The sequence below is a fragment of the Python bivittatus genome, unplaced genomic scaffold (genome assembly GCF_059951505.1).
Source record: "Python bivittatus isolate LINGU-HERP-01145 unplaced genomic scaffold, Pbiv_v1 ctg000480_np1212, whole genome shotgun sequence".
Taxonomy (NCBI): Eukaryota; Metazoa; Chordata; class Lepidosauria; order Squamata; family Pythonidae; genus Python; species Python bivittatus.
This window is the reverse complement of record NW_028277075.1, coordinates 17257501-17275118: the sequence shown is the minus strand read 5'-3', so window position 1 is coordinate 17275118 and position 17618 is coordinate 17257501. Positions and strand designations below refer to the sequence as shown.

Genomic DNA, 17618 nt, shown 5'->3' with positions numbered 1-17618 from the left:
TTATAACTTTCTTAGATCAAAACCTTATTTAGCTGTTTGCTGTTTATTTTAAATTATTTGAGTTCTTAAGCTTATAATTATTTTTTCTTTTGTTCAGAATTGAAGATAAAGTTACCTGATGAAGACTTTGCTATTCTGAAGGTCTCTAACAGCTTTAAGATAGTTAATAGCTCTCCAAGATGGCGGCGGGGGCGGACGCCAAGTGCGGAGCTCCCAGCCATAACCTCCTTTGGCCTATACCAGAACCAATATGGGGTTGAGGAGAGTCGGAGGTGTGGGATATTCGTATGAATGGAGGGTGAATGAGGAGAACCCCTGGTGTTACCTTCGTCCAAGGCGGTCCGTGGCCATGGGGAGAGGAGTTGCGGCGGCAGCGGCAGCTGGAGTAAGGACGGAGAGGAGAGGCCAGGGGCAGGTGTGGCAGCGGGCGGCGCTCGGACCCAGAGGGCCGACGGAGGCAGCGTCGGGAGAGTGTTGGTGGCTGCCTGGTGAAGCCGGCTGAGTCAAGAACATTACCCAGGCTCGAGGGGAGCGGCGCCAGAGCCGAGAGCGGGCTTTGCGGGGCCGGGAGTGCCAGCAGGGCGGCGGCCCAGGCCCGGTGCGGCTGGCCTCGGCGGTGGGAGCGCCAGCGGTGAGAGCGCTGGCGCTGACGGCGGGACAGCGGCTGTGAGGCTGAAGTGGTTGTGGAGACCAGAGCCTCGTGGCCCACAGCGGCCCACAGTGGCATTGAGACCTTGGGGGTTGGGGGATGAGCCCCTATGTGGCAAGGGGTGCCCCCTCCCCCTAGAGAAGATGCTGGGGGACTCGAGTGAGTGGGTGTGTGAGAGTGTTTATTGTGGTTGGGAGAGGTGAATGTGCTGCTCTCTGCCTGGGTGGGAGATGGGCAGAGGGTAGGAGTGAGTGGGGCCCTTCTCTCCCCGACCAGTGGGAGAAGTTGGTAGAGAGAGGGTGAGGGCTTGGTTGGGAATTGGGGGTGTTGAGCCCCTATTGGTGCTGAGAGCAGTCAGCTGAAGTGTCACAGGGGCGCGCTCCCCCACTCCTTTTTTGTCTCCTCTCCCTTGGGTGGTGACTTGTATGGTGGGCCCCTTAAGTGAGAGGCCTGGGGGGGGGAGGACCTCAGGCGGTTTAGGGCAGGCATTTAGGGTTTAGGTGACGGGCATGGGGTGGTGTGGCGGGAGCCAGAGGGCAGGCCGTTTCAGGGGAAGACGCCCCCAATGCGTTATACCGATGGCGTGTTCCGGCCCTCAGAGCTCAAGCCCAGACCCTGGTCAGCAGGCCTACAGAGGCCTGGGCTTTCGACTGCTGCTACTGAACGCCAGGTCAGTCAATAATAAGGCCTCCCTTATTCACGATCTTATCGGGGAGGAGCAGGCTGACCTGGCATGCATCACTGAGACCTGGCTGGCACCAGAGGGGGGAGTAGCCCTCTCGGAATTATGTCCAGCCGGGTTTAGGGTATGGCACCAGCCGAGACCCCAGGGCAGGGGAGGGGGAGTGGCAGTAGTCATCAGGGAATCCCTATTGGCCTTCAGGGGCCCTGCTCCGCAAGTTACTGGATGTGAGACCCTGTTCCTGAGGTTGGGCACACGGGATCAGTTGGGAGTGCTGCTATTGTACCAGCCTCCCTGCTGCATAGCAGCCTCCCTGCCTGAGCTGCTGGAGGCCATCTCGGGGTTGGCAGTAGAGTTCCCCAGACTTATGGTCTTGGGGGATTTTAATCTGCTGCCCCTGGGGTTGGCCTCGGAGGTGGCTCCAGAGTTCATGGCTACCATGGCAGCCATGGGCCTATCCCAGGTCATCGATGGCCCGACCCGGGACAGTGGTCACACCCCAGATATGGTTTTCTTGTCGGAGCAGTGGTAGCGTGATCTGGTGGGGGATTTTATATTATCCCCCCTGTCATGGTGAGATCATTCCCTGGTGGTGGTGGGATTCTCCTATGCTGCCCCCCTCCGCAGGGAGGTGGGACCTATTCGAACGGTCCACCCCCGGCGACTGATGGACCCAGATGGGTTCCAAAGGGAGCTGGGGGTTCTTCCTGAGGCCTTGCTGCACGGTCCAGCGGAGGCTCTGGCCGCAGCCTGGAATAAGGAGGCGGCTGGGGCCTTGCACAGGATCATGCCTGTGCGTCCTCTCTTCGCCCATCACCCCCGGCGCTCCCCGTGGTTCACGGAGGAGCTGAGGGAGTTGAAAAGGGCTAAGAGACGTCTAGAGCGCCACTGGCAGAAAACTCAGGACAAATCAGACCGAACATGGGTTAGAGCTGCTGTTAAGGCCTACCTAGTGGCTGTAAGGGTGGCGAAACATCAGCATTTCTCCGCGCTTATTGCATCCTCAGCGTGTTGCCCTGCAGCCCTGTTTAGGGTCACCCGGGCCCTCCTGGGAAAAGGAGGGGCAGAGGACCACTTGCAGGGTCATGCAGAGGAACTTGCTGAACACCTGATGGATAAAATTGCTCAGATCCGTTCTCAGTTGGAAGCCAAGCATGGAGTAGGTCCAGTGGAGTTGCCCGGGGAGTGTTCTTGTCCAGTTATCTGGGAACAGTTTGATCCTGTTGCCCCTGAGGAAGTGGACAGCATCCTCGGGGCTGTCAGTGCGACCACCTGTGGTTTAGATCCTTGTCCCTCCTGGTTAGTTAAAGCTACCAAGGAGGTGACTTTAGGGTGGGTTCTGGCGGTGGTTAATTCATCCTTGCAGGAGGGGGTGTTTCCGAAGCCTTTTAAAGAGGCTTTGGTCCGCCCACTCCTCAAGAAACCATTGCTAGACCCCACCCTCCTGGACAATTTTCATCCAGTCTCCCATTTCCCCTTTTTAGGGAAGGTGGTAGAAAAGGTGGTCGCGCGGCAGCTTCAGAGGATCCTGGAGGAAACGGATTATCTGGACCCCTATCAGTCAGGATTCAGGCCCGGTTATGGGACAGAAACAGCATTGGTTGCACTCTGGCGAGAGCGGGATGGGGGTAATGCATCCATCCTTGCTCTTCTTGACCTCTCGGCGGCTTTCGATACCATCGACCATGGTATCCTTTTGGGTCGGCTGCAGGAGTTGGGGCTGGGTGGCACAATGTTGCACTGGTTCAGCTCCTTTCTCCAAGGCCGAACCCAATCGGTGTTGATAGGGAGCGAGAGGTCTGGCCCCCAGCCTCTACTTTGTGGGGTGCCACAGGGGTCAGTACTTTCACCGCTCCTATTTAATATCTACATGAAACCGCTGGGTGAGATCATCCGGCACCATGGGGTGAGGTATCATCAGTATGCGGATGATACCCAAATATATATCTCCATCCCAGGTGCCTTAAGTGACCCTGTGACTGCCCTCTCGCGGTGCCTGGAGGCTGTGGGGGCCTGGATGGGGGACAACAGGCTTCAGCTGAACCCTGGTAAGATGGAGTGGCTGTGGATACGGGGAGCCTCAGGATCTAGGAGTTTGTCATCTTTGGTTCTTGACGGGGTTGCACTGCCCCAGACAGACCCGGTGCATAATCTGGGGGTTCTCCTGGACTCACGACTCCTGCTCGAAGTGCAGGTGGCAGTCGTGGCTAGGAAGGCCTTTGCACGACTTCGTGTTGTGCGACAGTTACACCCCTTCCTGGATCAGAAGGGCCTCCGCACAGTCACTCATGCCCTGATCACCTCCGGGTTGGACTACTGTAATGCGCTCTACATGGGGCTACCCTTGAAGAATATCCAGAAGCTACAGCTGGTACAGAATGCAGTGGCGTGGACAGTTCTTAATGCCCCTAGGAGGGCACGTATAACACCCCTGTTGCGTGAGCTGCATTGGTTGCCAGTTTGTTTCCGGGTCCAATTCAAGGTGTTGGTCATCATCTTTAAAGCCCTTCATGGCATGGGACCAGGTTATCTGAGGAACCACCTCGCCCCAGTCATCTCAGCCCACCCCACTTGGTCCAGCAGAAGGGGCAGATTGCAGACCCCACCCATCAAGGAATTTCGATTGGTGGGGTCTAGGCAGAGAGCCTTTTCTGCTGTAGCACCCGCCCTATGGAACGGCTGAGGTGCGGTGTGCCCCCTCCCTCATGACCTTCAGGAAAGAGATCAAATCCTGGCACTGCCAGAAGGCTTGGGGGCCAGAGGGGGGCCCGCACCTATGGAGATGGCTGGTGGGGTGAGGGGTTGTCCCCCCCCCCCCAGCATCTTACAGGTTTTTTAGGGCCAAATTATAGGAGATTTTTAGGCCATTTTTATATATGTTTTTAACTATTTATAGTTTATGTCTATGTCTGGAGAGTCCTGTGTTTTATTATTATTATTGTGAGCCGCCCAGAGTCACCTATTGGGGGAGATGGGCGGCATACAAATTTGGAAAATAAATAAATAAATAAATAGGCAATTTCTGAAAGTGATTAGAAAGTGAGGCTTGTGAACTTAGTGTCCTTTAAAAGGCTCTGTCACAGTTGCAAGACTGATCCCTTCATCTCCTGGCACTCAAACTCATGGAAAACTGCTGTCCTGCAGTCTATTCGCGAGGATCAGCCATCTGGAGCACATGTGGGTGATCTTCTGTCCTCTTCTTACTCACAGGATACGGATACGTCTTCAGTTCACCATACATCCCCTAGAACTGAACTGACCAGGGTTTTCAATAGGATAGATACCAAGTGACCTCTCCCTATCTGCTGAAGATGTAAAGTAAAGGCTGGAGTGACTCTGGCAGAAAATGAGAAAAAAAGTATAATCAAACAAGGGGTCAAGCTCAAGTTCTAGCCTATTCTGTAGTGATAAGAATAGTAAAGCAGAATTACTTCCCCACATTAATTGCATGTGCAGAGTATTAGCTGACTTCACTGTATAAAGTGTTTTGGATCTTGTTAGGGAAGGGTGAGCTGGCAGAACCAATTAGTGTAAGATATGATTGCCTAGACAAGCAATTTGTGGATAAAATTGCTTGCATTTCCTTCAGGTTGGAAGCTGGATGGACAGAATCTGCAGAAATGACAAAGGTGAACTTTTGTGATGTTACGTGGAAGGTTTTTGAGCCTATGACTATTGAGGAAATGGAGATAGTTTTCTGTGATCTTCTCTTCACTACTTATTCACTGAATACTTGCCCCATTGAGCTGTTTAAAGCTGCTAGGGAGGGGACTGGGAACCAGGCAGTAGTCAATGCTTCTTTGAAGGAAGGGGATGTTCCAGCAGCTTCAAAAAGTCCACTCACTCCTCAAAAAGCCAGCTCTGGATCCACTTCTACTTGTCTTACTTCTAACATTCCCTCCTTGGGGAAGGTTGTTGAAAAAGTGGTAGGGCTGCAATTAAAGAGAGCTCTGGAAGATTCACACTATCCTCCTGAATTCATGACAACCTGAATTCAAGCTCGGGCATAGGATAAAAACTGCATTGGGCATTCTCATGGATAACTTGTGGCAGGAATTGGATGGAGGAAGTGCAACCATTGTTATCTTCTCAGACCCCTCAGCAGGTTTTTAAACTGTTAGCCATGGTATTCTCCTGGAGGTTCTATAAGAGCTGGGAGTTTAAGGCACCATATTTAGCAGTTCTTCCTTCCTGCCTGAGTAGGTCTTGTTCATGTAATGGAGGGAAGACATCAGGCCTGTGAGCACTGTATTATGGGGTATCTCCTCCCCCCAATCTTGTTTAACATCTACATGAAGCCACTAGAAGTTATCCATTAATTTGTTGGGAGGTATTACCAATGTGCTGTTGATACTTAATAATGTATCTCCACCCCAGACCAAATGGGATATGTGGTTGAAGTTCTGACTCAGTACCTGGAGGGTGTCAGGAGATGGATGGAGAAAAATAGTCTCAGACACAGGCAATATGGAGTAGCTGTTAATTCCAAAGCCAACAGATTTCAGAACAGTCCCAGCTTCGAGTATTAGTGGAGGTACATTCCCTCAGGCAAAGAAGGCCTAGACTCACAATTCTTATTGGAAGAGTAGTGTAAACATATGGCTGACTATCCAACCAACCATAATAATAATGCAAATATAGTACAAATAGTAACAGGCAACTTTGGCTGGGGTACCATTTGTGGCCTTATATGAATATACTGAGAATGGTCATTCATAGCCTTGCAGTCTCTCATTTAGAGTATTATAATTAATTCTATATTAAGCTGTCCTTGAAGTCCACTTAGAAAGTTCAGTTGACGCAAACTTCAGTGGTTTAGGGTTTACCGTTCAGTCCCTTGATTGCCATATAAACTCTGCTAAAGAAGCTGCAATGTGTACCACTGTATTTCCAAGTGCAGTTCAAGGGGCTAGTCACTACATTTAAAGCACCATATAGCCTGGCGCTTGGGTATTTAAGAGATTACCTAGACTGAGCCTGCCTGATCTGGACAGCTACAGAATCTTGCTAAAGGTCCCCTCCTACCATGAGGTGTGAATGGATGTGGCCTGAGAGTAGACATTCTGTGTGGGAGAATAGCTTGCTTCCTAAGGCAAATATGGCTCCCACCCTCTTGGCCTTCTGGAATTTGGTCATTTGATTGGGTCAGTCCCACAAATAAATAAATAAATAAATAAATAAATAAATAAATAAATAAAGCCTGTTTGATCCCTCCAAGTCATCCTGCGATATTTCTCCATTGTTATTAAAGCAATCCTAAGCATTGGTTTAGAGCATTTGGAGGAGATCTAACTCTGAGCAGCAGACTAATTGGGTGATAGAAGGCAAAAGAGCCCTATATGTGGAGGGAGGAGGAAATCCATTTAGATTAATTCTAGAACTGATTTTTAAAAATTCAGTTTTATGAGAATGTTAGAAATCCAAAGAGGTTTGGAATCCAGTGGATCCTCTGCTCTACCCAGATTGTCTCTCCCATGCTCTGATTTTTTTGAGGGGAGGGCATAATCTGTGACCTTTGGAATGATGTCCCAGGGACTGTTCTGGATGAACCTGGGTGCCATTGTCCATATCCCGAATGTCATTACCAGATCAAAAAGGGGAATATAAAATATCTAGAAAAATAATTTTCATTTACCAGACAGTATTAAACATTAACTAAAATCCTCTTCAGGCATAAAAAAGCTCAAATTACTTTAGGATGTGCACATACACAATGCTAAGAGCTTTAGGAACAAACCTTCATACATATAATGGCACATTTATTGGCTTCCATGTGAACAAAGGCCCTGTGCTGTGCTATTGCTTCTGTGATGCTAATTTATGTGTGATTTTATACATAAATGCATCCTCCCTGTAGACATGTGCACTATGTTTGTGGATGTCCTGCAGAGGCTAGTGTCAACACAATGCCTGAACAGAGCATTAGTTAATATTTAATTACTAAGTACTTCGGTATTCTAAATATAAAGACTCCTCCAAGTCAAGTCAAGCTCTACTCCTGTTTTTTTTATTGGCAACAATACTGTAATTTCCCCTTGCCTTCTTCCACAATATATATATATGGCTGCATAGAATAGTGGTTAGAGCATCACCCTTTGACATGGGAGTCTGGGGTTCAAATCCAGGCTGGTACCTACCTTACCAGTAGGGGTCCTTGGGCAAAAACTCCCTAATGCTTCACCTGCCTACCCCAGATATGAGAGTGACACAGATAAGGAGAGTCATGCCAGCTTAGGTGTCACCTGGATTAACAAGGTCCACACCAGATGTTGGAGAAATCTGACGATAAGTGGGCTACTGGAACAAACCATTCACGGACAAGACAAAAGAACCTGAAATTGATGGAATGCTACTACAACAGTAGACATAATGAGAGGGGATATATGAAACGTATGAGGGAACTATGGATGGACAGAGACCTACATCCACACTAACTGAGAAACAGCTAGTTACCCAATGCTTCAACATAGTGAAGAGGAAGCTGCTCTCACAACTTGAGATAGACCAACTACACATTACATCCCAGACTCAAGAAGACCCAGAAGGATAACTGGATATGCAGCCAACACCTGAAGCTGGAATGTCACTGCCACCCCTTCTATTACTGAACACAGCAGCTGATATGAGGCATAAGATCATGGATAAACTTGCTACAGTCAACCCTCAAGACATTTAATTAAACCCACAGTTCTCAGCAATAAATGCAGTTAGACTATCTAATATTTGTGCCTCTGCAAGATGTCATCTGCAAAGCTATGACTGGGCCATTTTGTACAGAAAATGAAAGTAGCATATAGCAGACTTCCTTAGAATTAGATGTGCTACTGAAGCTAATTCTTTAGCTAATTTGGAAATTACTCAGAATCTTCCTGAAAATATTGGATGAGCTCAAATAATTTCTATGATTCAATTTGAAAATAGCCATCTATCCTAGGAATAAATGTTTGCACTTTTTCGAACTGAGGCTATTGAAATATGAAATGCTATTTTCCCCTCTGTAGAGTAGACTCATTTGGTGGCCTCTCCCAAGTGTACTTGGCCCCACTTCTTTGGAATGAAGAGAAAAAGGAAGTTGTGGGTTAAAATGAGTCCTATGAAATGTAATTGATTTAACGTTAACTGTGCAGTGTATTTATTTTTTAAAAAGCCAATGATATATCCTTCAAACATATTAATCCAAGAAATAGAAAACCAGGTTGGACATTAAAAGCTTGCTCATTCTAATTCAGCTTCTGTTGCTGTTGTTGCTATATCATGATTGCTGTCACTGCTGTTGTTATATCATGACAGTGTTTTCCTGTAATGCACTATTATTCAGTGATTTATGGCTTACAACATTGTCTATGGTCTTGGAATCTCATGTTATGATGGACAGTATGCTTTAAACAAAAAGAACGACATAATAAATCCAATATAAATGGATGTAGATCCATGTACTGGAAAAATCAACTTAATACTAGAGAGAAAACTTGTTTACCATATTTTTGTTTATATAAATATAATGCAGAATTTTGCACAACAAAGCAAAATTGGAATAAATTGGAATAAATTATTCCAATGGAATAATTGGAATAAAAACCCAACAGAAGAGAATTTCTCATCCCTATCCAAAGAAAGACTTACTTACATATATGGGGAAAAAACTGGACTTAAAGCAACTTTCTTTCAGACATTTTAAGCTTACTCTTTTCCCTGTCAGCAAATAACACCCAATTTATCCTATAGAGCAGCTACAGCGTGAATAGCTTTCTGGCAGTATCGTTTCACATAAGGTATCTGAGAAATTTCCTCCCTGTCATAATGATGTTTTTACATTCAAACAGAAAGGCTTTCTTTGCAGGAGGAAAAGAAAGTCCAATGATCCAGACTTATTTTTGAACATTACATTCTATTTTTTCTATGCTATATGATTAATTTACAGTTTTTGTTAATAGAAGGGTAACATCATTTTTGGAGACACCATTCATAGAATGTTTATTCATTGCCAAGAGGTGCCAGTTTGGTGTACTGATTAAGGTATCAGGGTAGAAACCAGGAAATTGTGAGTTTCTCCCACCTCGGGCACAAAGCCAGCTGGGTGACCTTGGGCCAGCCAGTCTTTCTCAGCCCTAGGAAGGAAGCAGACAATGGCAAACCACTTCCAAAAAATCTTGCCAAAAATCCTGCAGGGACTAGTTCGGGCAGTCACCGGGGGTCAACACTGACTCAAAGGAATAAAAATAATAATAACAACAATAACAACAACAGCATCAGGTGAAGATGAACTGCATGGTTTTTGGGTGAAACAGCTGACTGCTCTGCACCCACTCATTGCCAAGGAGTTTACCAACATGCTGCAAGAAGGTGAAACTGAAGATTGGTTAACATATGGCAAAACCTACACGATAATGAAAGATCCAGCAAAAGGGGCAGCACCAGACAACTACAGGTCAATTACTTGCTTGCCAACAACTTTCATATTGCTAATTGGTGTGGTAGCTGATGCAGTCTAACAGCAGCTAGTTGAAAACAAGTTTTTTCCATCTGAGCAGAAAGGAAGCCACCCAAACAGCAAAGGGACAAAAGATCAGCTCCTAATAGACAAGATGATTTTGGAAAACTATAAGAGAAGGAAGACCAACTAGAATGTAGCTTGGATTGATTACAAGAAGGCATTTGACTCCCTGTCACATGGCTGGATAATCAAGTGCCTAGAAATAACAGGAGTCAGTAGAAACATCAGAAGCTTTGTGCAAAGATCAATGGCACAATGGAAGATACAGTTGCCAGTCAATGGTGATAGGCTGGGAGAGGTTAACATCAAGAGAGGAATCTTTCAGGGAGACTCACCATCACCACTACTGTTTGTCATTGCATTGATTCTGCTGTCGACAATACTGAACAAGTCAGGACATGGCTATCAAACATCAAAAATATCTGCCAGGCTATCCCACCTCCTTTACATGGACGATCTGAAACTGTATAGAAAAACACCATCTGAAATGGAATCATTGCTCAACACTGTCCAAATATACAGCTAAGATATTGCAATGGAGTTTGGACTGGACAAATGTGCCACCCTGAAAAATAGTGAAAACTGAAGGAACCAAGATGCCCTATGAAAATTACATCAAGAGTCTGGATGAAGAAGATCACTACAAATGCATGGGCATCCTTCAGACTGACATCATCAAGCATACTGAAGTCAAGAAGAAGGTTAGTAGTGAATACATCATGAGAGTGAAGAAGATTTTAAAGTCCAAACTCAGTGGAGGAAATACCATCAAAGTGATTAACACCTGGGCAATTCCAGTCATTAGATATACAGTTGGATTAGTGGACTGGACTCAAGCTGAACTAAAAGCCCTGGATAGGAAGACCGGAAAAATAATGACACTGAATCATGCCTTTCATCCACACAGCAATGTTTACAGACTCTGCTTACCAAGGAGCATAGGTAGGTATGGAATGTTGCAAGTACACCAGACAGTTGAAGAAGAAAAAGGGGCATTGGAAGAATATCTGAAGTACAGTAAAGCACTGAAGCTACTACACCATGAAGACTTACTGAATACCAAAGAAACCAAACTGGCCTATAAGAAAGACTAAATGAAGAACAGAAAAGAGACATGGCAAGGCAAAGTATTACATGGCCAGTACACAAAAAACCTAGCAGGCAAAGCAGATAACAACAATGGCTAAGAGCAGGAAAGTTGAAGAAAGAGACAGAGGGGTTAATTCTGGTTGCACAAGACCAAGCCTTAAGAACAAATGCACAAAAAGCCAGAACTGAGAAGACAGCAACAGACAGCAAATACCACCTCTGCAAAGAATCTGAAGAAACAGTGGACCACCTAGTTAGCTGCTGCAAGAAGATCACACAGACTGACGACAAACAATGGCACGACAAAGTAGCAACAATGGTACATTGGAATATCGGCAAGAAATATCATTTACCTGTAAGGAAGAATTGGTGGGACCACAAAATAGACAAGTAATAGAAAATGAAGAAGCTAAAGTACTCTAGGACTTTACAATTCAAACAGATAAACACCTGCCACACAACATCCCAGACTTAACAGTTGTTGATAAGAAAGACAAAAAACACTGGATAGTAGATATTGCAATACCTGGAGGCAGCAGAATAGAACAGAAAGAATTGGAGAAAATCCTAACATATAAAGACTTACAAATAGAAGTAGAATGACTAGGGCAAAAGAAAGCAAAGATAATACTAACAGTTATAGGCGCCTTAGGTGCAATCCCAAAACATCTGGAGCACCACTTGAAGTCCATCAGCATTGACAAAATCACCATCAGTCAATTGCAAAAGGCAGTTTTACTTGGAACAGCTTATAACCTGCAATGATGCCTTTAACACCATCAAAGCATGAAACAACATCTGCCTATCCCTGGTCCTTGGGAAGGATTCAATAGGTGGATAAAAATGCCCAATCCAGTCTAAACAACTGGCTGACTATGTGATCAACAATAATAATAAAAATAATTGTAAAAGATTGAGCAGTTATTACAGGAGCAGGGCAACAAGAATATTGTAAGTGCTCTGCAGAAATAGGAAACCAAAAGCTAAGAAACTCAAAAATTGCCTTTCCATGCAGAAGCTTTACTGCATGGAGTGGAGGAGACTAAGTAGGACCATGCCACCTGGCTTTATGTTAAGAACCTTCTGCCAGCTGTTGATCCGAAGATTCAACTGTAATACTGGAGCTCAGCCAGGATGCTGAGCTCTGGTATTAGCCTAAGTTTTGTTTTGTTTTGTTTTATCTTGGAAATATTAAGGGGAACATACTGTACTAGAACTAGGTATCTGGAAGTATCATATGATAAATGGTCCAGGGGCTGGATGCAGCTCCCCACCAGCTTGGTGGAGCTGTGATGTTGGGCATGTGGTTTAAAAGTGATTTACTCAGCAAAAGCCCCACCCTCTAAATTCTTCTTCCATCTCCTGCAGGGAGACATGGGGAGGAAAAGTTCTCAATTCAGGCTGAGACAGAAGCATGTTTGCAACACTTCCTGTTGAGAGACCCTGCTAATAGGGCTTTCATTGTACCTCAAAAGAAAGGGTTTAGTGTGGAGCCTCACTTAAGTCCCTCTGGGCTGGACAGACTAGCCTGGAAGGTCAGATTTAGCCTGTGGGCTGGAAGTTCTCCCTGTGTGTGAGAAAGATGATTGAGAGCAATAGGCTTCATAACTTCTTTCTTATTCTTCTGTAGCTTCTCTACACATGCAATCTAGTCATAGGGAATAATGATAAAGACATATTAAATAAAATGAAGTCCAATAAATATCTATACCCAGTCACTTATAATCTGCTCCTTTGATACTCATATTGATGTTAATAAAAGTAACTGGGAACTTCCTGGCAAAACCGTTGATAGGTGGTTGTTTTGGTGGCTGCGGTTACCTAACCTCTGCCCGTAATTGTCTCTGTCAGTCACTGCCATGATGCACTTCATCCTGGGTGTGATTATCAACCATTACTTTTCCAAGCAAAGGCCTTCAGCATTTCCCTAGCCTCTCAACTCCTTCACAGAACCTTTCTTGTGTCAGAGAAGATTCTTCCGTCTTTTACAATAATGTACCAAGGTGGCAAACTGACAGTTTGAAAAGCCAGGTTTCATTTCACAAAGGCTTTTAAGCTGTCTTGGAAATGAAACTTGCAGACATTTCAGTCAGTGTCTCCAGACTTTCCTTTTGGTGGTGAGCAGGGAGGGAGGGGAGAAAAAGGAGATTCTTTTTCTACAGGCCATGAAAATATTTATTTTGAAAGTATTTACATCACCCCCATTCTTTGTGCCATTTGGTATTAGAAGTTTTTTAATGGGTAATGGAAAATAATGCTTTCCAGTTAGAAAGGTTCCGATAGATATGATCTTTGGCAAACATATTTAGGGGGAAAATGATTCACTATATGTTATCATTTATATCAAGCAGAGTTTTTTTTCTTCCCTAAGGTTACATCTGTTTACAATATTTTATTATCTGTTGAATGGTAGGCTATGAGATCTTTTTATTGCATTTTAGCTAAAGAAGAACCAAGCTCATGATGGAAGTGTCAGTCAGCATTTAATCATACAGTATCTATTTCTAGCCCTGCTCCGTTTAGTACAGAAGGGCTATTATAGTCTGTGTTACGGCAGAGCTCGTTGGGATATAGATATCCTTGAAGGGAAGGATTTATTTTGGAAGAAGATATTTAACATAACAGGAGACACCATCTAGACAGTTTTTAAAGCACTCCCTCAGAGTTAACAATTACATTTAAAACTGGATTTGCACTTTGTCAGTATAGCTCTTCCATTGAACAAAATAACCTGTGAAGTATTTTTTTAGACTAATCATATGACCTTGTTGATATTTTGCTCATTTATCCACATATTTATATATATTATTTTTATCTCACTTTTTACAAAAAGACTATATCCCAGAGTACCTCAGCAGCAAATTCTTTGATTGTTGTATGAACAGGCCTTGTAAAAAATAAAATGTTGGGTCTGCCCCTGACTTGCAGCAAATGAAGCAACCTGTCCAAGGAGGCACCAAGATATGCAGGAGGTGGATGGTGGAAAGTAGGAATGGGAGTCTGAATGATTCAGCAAGACTTTTTTTTTTTTTTTTTAAGTGTTGATCCAAGTGTGGGAGGCACTGCTGTTTGGATTCTGCTGTAGATTCTTTGCTCCAAGAGAAGTTAGACAAACAACCTTGCAGATTAAAAAAAAGATAATGTAGTACAGAAAAAGAAAACGTAGGGGCAAAGGAGGACAACAAAATTAGGGTGATATTTGGCAACATAATATTGCTTAGACAATGGTGGCCACTGGATAATGTAAATGTCATTATTGGCTGGGCTATACGTGCTGAATTAGGAGTTTTCCATCTCTGACCATAATGGAATGACCATTCTGTTAAAAAATTCTACTGCACTTCTTTGATAGGCTAAATCTGATTTTATGCAGTGTAGGGATGGACAATTTTATCAACTTCTTTTTTGCTGAACTTTTTATATTACCAGTCTCAGGTAATTATGTTACCAGTAATTACCTGTCATTACCAGTTGTTGTATTTGACTGTATCTAAATCTGCCCATAGAAATACACAAGAATATTCATTTGAATTTTTGTGAACACTTCTAATGTATGTAGGCTGATAAGGACTTTTCCTAATATGAGCTTGGGAAAATGCATTTTTATACATATATTTCTGTGCATCTCTTCCACAATGTTTTGTTGTTGTTGTTATTGCAACTTCTGAAAAACTTTAACAATTGCATGTGTACAATATGCACATAGTAAGCAGGAATTATAGTACAGAATATGCACTATACCTAGCTAGATCTCAAGGCTAGAGTTCTTGTTCCCTTGCAGCAGCATCCTCTCAGAAGAGGAGCCTACCTGGACTTCCTCTTATATCTAGCATTCATAGTGTTAGCTGATGGCAGGTGCTTGTTTGCATTCTCTGCATTCCTGCTTTCCCATTCATGTAAATCCACAAATTTAGACTGGAATCTTCCAGATACTAGCTCAACCCTAAGAAGTCATGGTATTTGAATTTCACCATGTAGTATGCATGTATGCTCTGGGTTCTCTGATATTTTGCAGAAATCCAACATTAGCATGTTTGAGAACCATTGTGATATAGTGGTTTAAATGTTAGCCTCAGACTGGGGAAATACAAATTCAGGATAATTCTCAGGCATAGATGTTCACTAGGTAATTTTGAAGCAGTCACTCTTTCTCAGCCCAGCTTATTCCCCAGGGTTGCTGTGGAAGGAAAAAATGGAGGAGAGAATGTTTTGTGTGCCATGTTAAGTTCATAGAGGAAAGGCAGCAATATAAAGCAAACAAACATATCAATAAATATTATGATGGGCCAATTTTCTCATCCATCTCTCAGTGTAAGTAGACTTCTTTGTGTAACAGGAACTTCCCCGTCTTCTGCCTTCTTGCACTTCCCACACACTACTCAAATCTTCTCCAAAGTGTTCTGAACCCTCCAGTGCACATTTGGGAGCACACAGGATACTGCAGGTGGGAGGGGGGATGCAATCTGCCAGCAGTTTTCCACATACAATCTGATGAATGAGAAAATTCTCACTCTGATGATTTTTAGCCAAACTATTCCATGCTAAGAGAGTTTACTCAGAAATATTGCATGTATATAACTGACAATGATTATGTGACATCAGGTCAGTGTTGACTCTTAGCAATCATCCTCTAAAATGATAGGTTACATAGTAGACTGCAATGAATTTCCTGAAGGAGTACATGATAAATAATTCCTTTCTCTTGGTATTTTGTTTGAAAGCAGACAGATATGCACAGGAGCAATAGTCAATGCTGATGGAACTTAGCATTCTAGGAATGGGGGAGAGGGTGTTGTTTTGGACTTGTTTTTTAGATTCAGGGATGGAGTATATAACTGTATTTTACTTTCCAATAAGTGTTTAAAAGCAAATGCAACTGAATGAGAGTTTTCTCTGTTTCACTGCCCTGATAGCTTCACAGGGCATTTTTAATACATGCTCCAGAACACAATAGAGTGATCTGCAATAGCAACATACTCTTAAACATTTGTAAGACAATATACTAAGTTTCAGTATTATATAAAGGTCCAATGCATCTTCTAGCTTTATTTTTATTAGCAATATATCATTATCAGCATGAATACTGGTTTAAAAAATTATTCCAGGAAATGAAAGAGTCTTCATCATAACTTTATTCTTAGTTGCTGCCTTAGTGACAGAAAAGGAAAAGAAGGCATTATGCTGGACATTTAAATGCCACTTATATTGCACTTAGGTGGAACAACGTATTATAAACTCTACTGGTAGAAGTGAGAAAATTTATTACAAGTTGGTTCTCTGGGTCCCTTTTGTGAGTGAGGAAAGTGGAGCTGGCAAATTAAATTAACAAAATGGTCTCCCTGTGGCCTCTGATTGGGATAGCTTTTAGTGGATTATATTAAAAAATGGGGTCAGATTTGCTGCTGCTGAAGATTTCACCTTTAAGAATATTTTCTTCACCATTGTAAAAGAAATTGGTTGCACCTGGAATGAATGGAAGTGTCATGCTGATTATCTAAAGAGCTAAAAGTTCTTCCAAAACAATTGGGAATGAAGTTTCTATTGATGATTTTTCAGCATATTTAGCTATTTTCTACTAAAGTACTGGATAATGGAACATTACCTAATGTATCCTTTTTTCCTCAGGTAATACTGGCATAGCATATAGATTACAGATTTTAAAAAATGATATTAATTAAATCTGTATGAATAATCAAAGGAACACTCTCTTTTACTGGGATATGCTATTTTATTTGTTATAATAATTTTTTCACAGTGTTTTGAACCTGCTCCAATGCTGGGGGACTTTGAGTGGCATACAGCAATAAACAAAATAAAAATGCATACTCATAAACACCCAAAATTAAATACAGAAGCTGAATGCCTCCAGTCAGAACAGGTAGGGGCCAGAGGTTTGCTGAAACAACCCAGCCCTAACTTTCTTAATGAATATTAACATGGCAGGGGCAACACGTACCTCCATACAGAGAGAGTGTGAGAAGGCCTGCCATCTAGCACAAAGCTCATGAATGTGAGGTTGAGAATCTTAATCCTTATTAAACTAAGTGTATGCTATGTTATAGAGTGGACACAATCCAGAAAGGTGTTCTGAGACTGTGTCAGCCTTGTGTAGTAGTCCAGACAAGAAGTAAATGCAGAAGTATTAGCTCTAACTTTATTGTAAGTTTACGTTAACAGAAGCTTGCAAATCTAAAAGTACATCTCTCCTCCCTCACTTTTATAGTCCAAGAAACTAGGGACGGTCCCTTCTGAGACATTTGCCATGCCCATATTCCTTCTGTGGGCTCACCTGCCTCTTATCCAATCATTGTCTAGTCTGCAGCTCTTCCACCTGTCTCCCAAGGTCATTCCCACATACCATTACAGACTGAGAGTCCAGTGCCATGAGGCCTTTTCATATATCATGTTTCACAGTAATAAATTCGCTCTAGGTTGAAAGGTTTGAGTGTACCCTCTTTTTCCACTAAGGAATAGATTCAGCTCTGATGATGAGGTCACTGTCTCCTCCAATGAATTTGACATGTGAACTGAGATAAATGATGATGAACCATGTTCATACCACCTTATCATGAAATGCCACATGATTCTCCCTTGTTAAAACAAAACATAAGAAGACAGTGGGGAAGATGAAATCCATTGCCATAGCCATGTGCCTCAACTCACCTATTACTACCAATGTGATGAAATCTCCTGCAGTAGATAAA

The 17618-nt window shown here is 43.4% G+C and overlaps 1 pseudogene; it reads left to right on the top strand.

Annotated features, from left to right (window-relative positions):
* Positions 1 to 1227: 1227 nt before the first annotated feature.
* LOC148214923 (uncharacterized) overlaps positions 1228 to 17618 on the top strand; it is a 34886-nt pseudogene continuing 18495 nt past the window's right edge.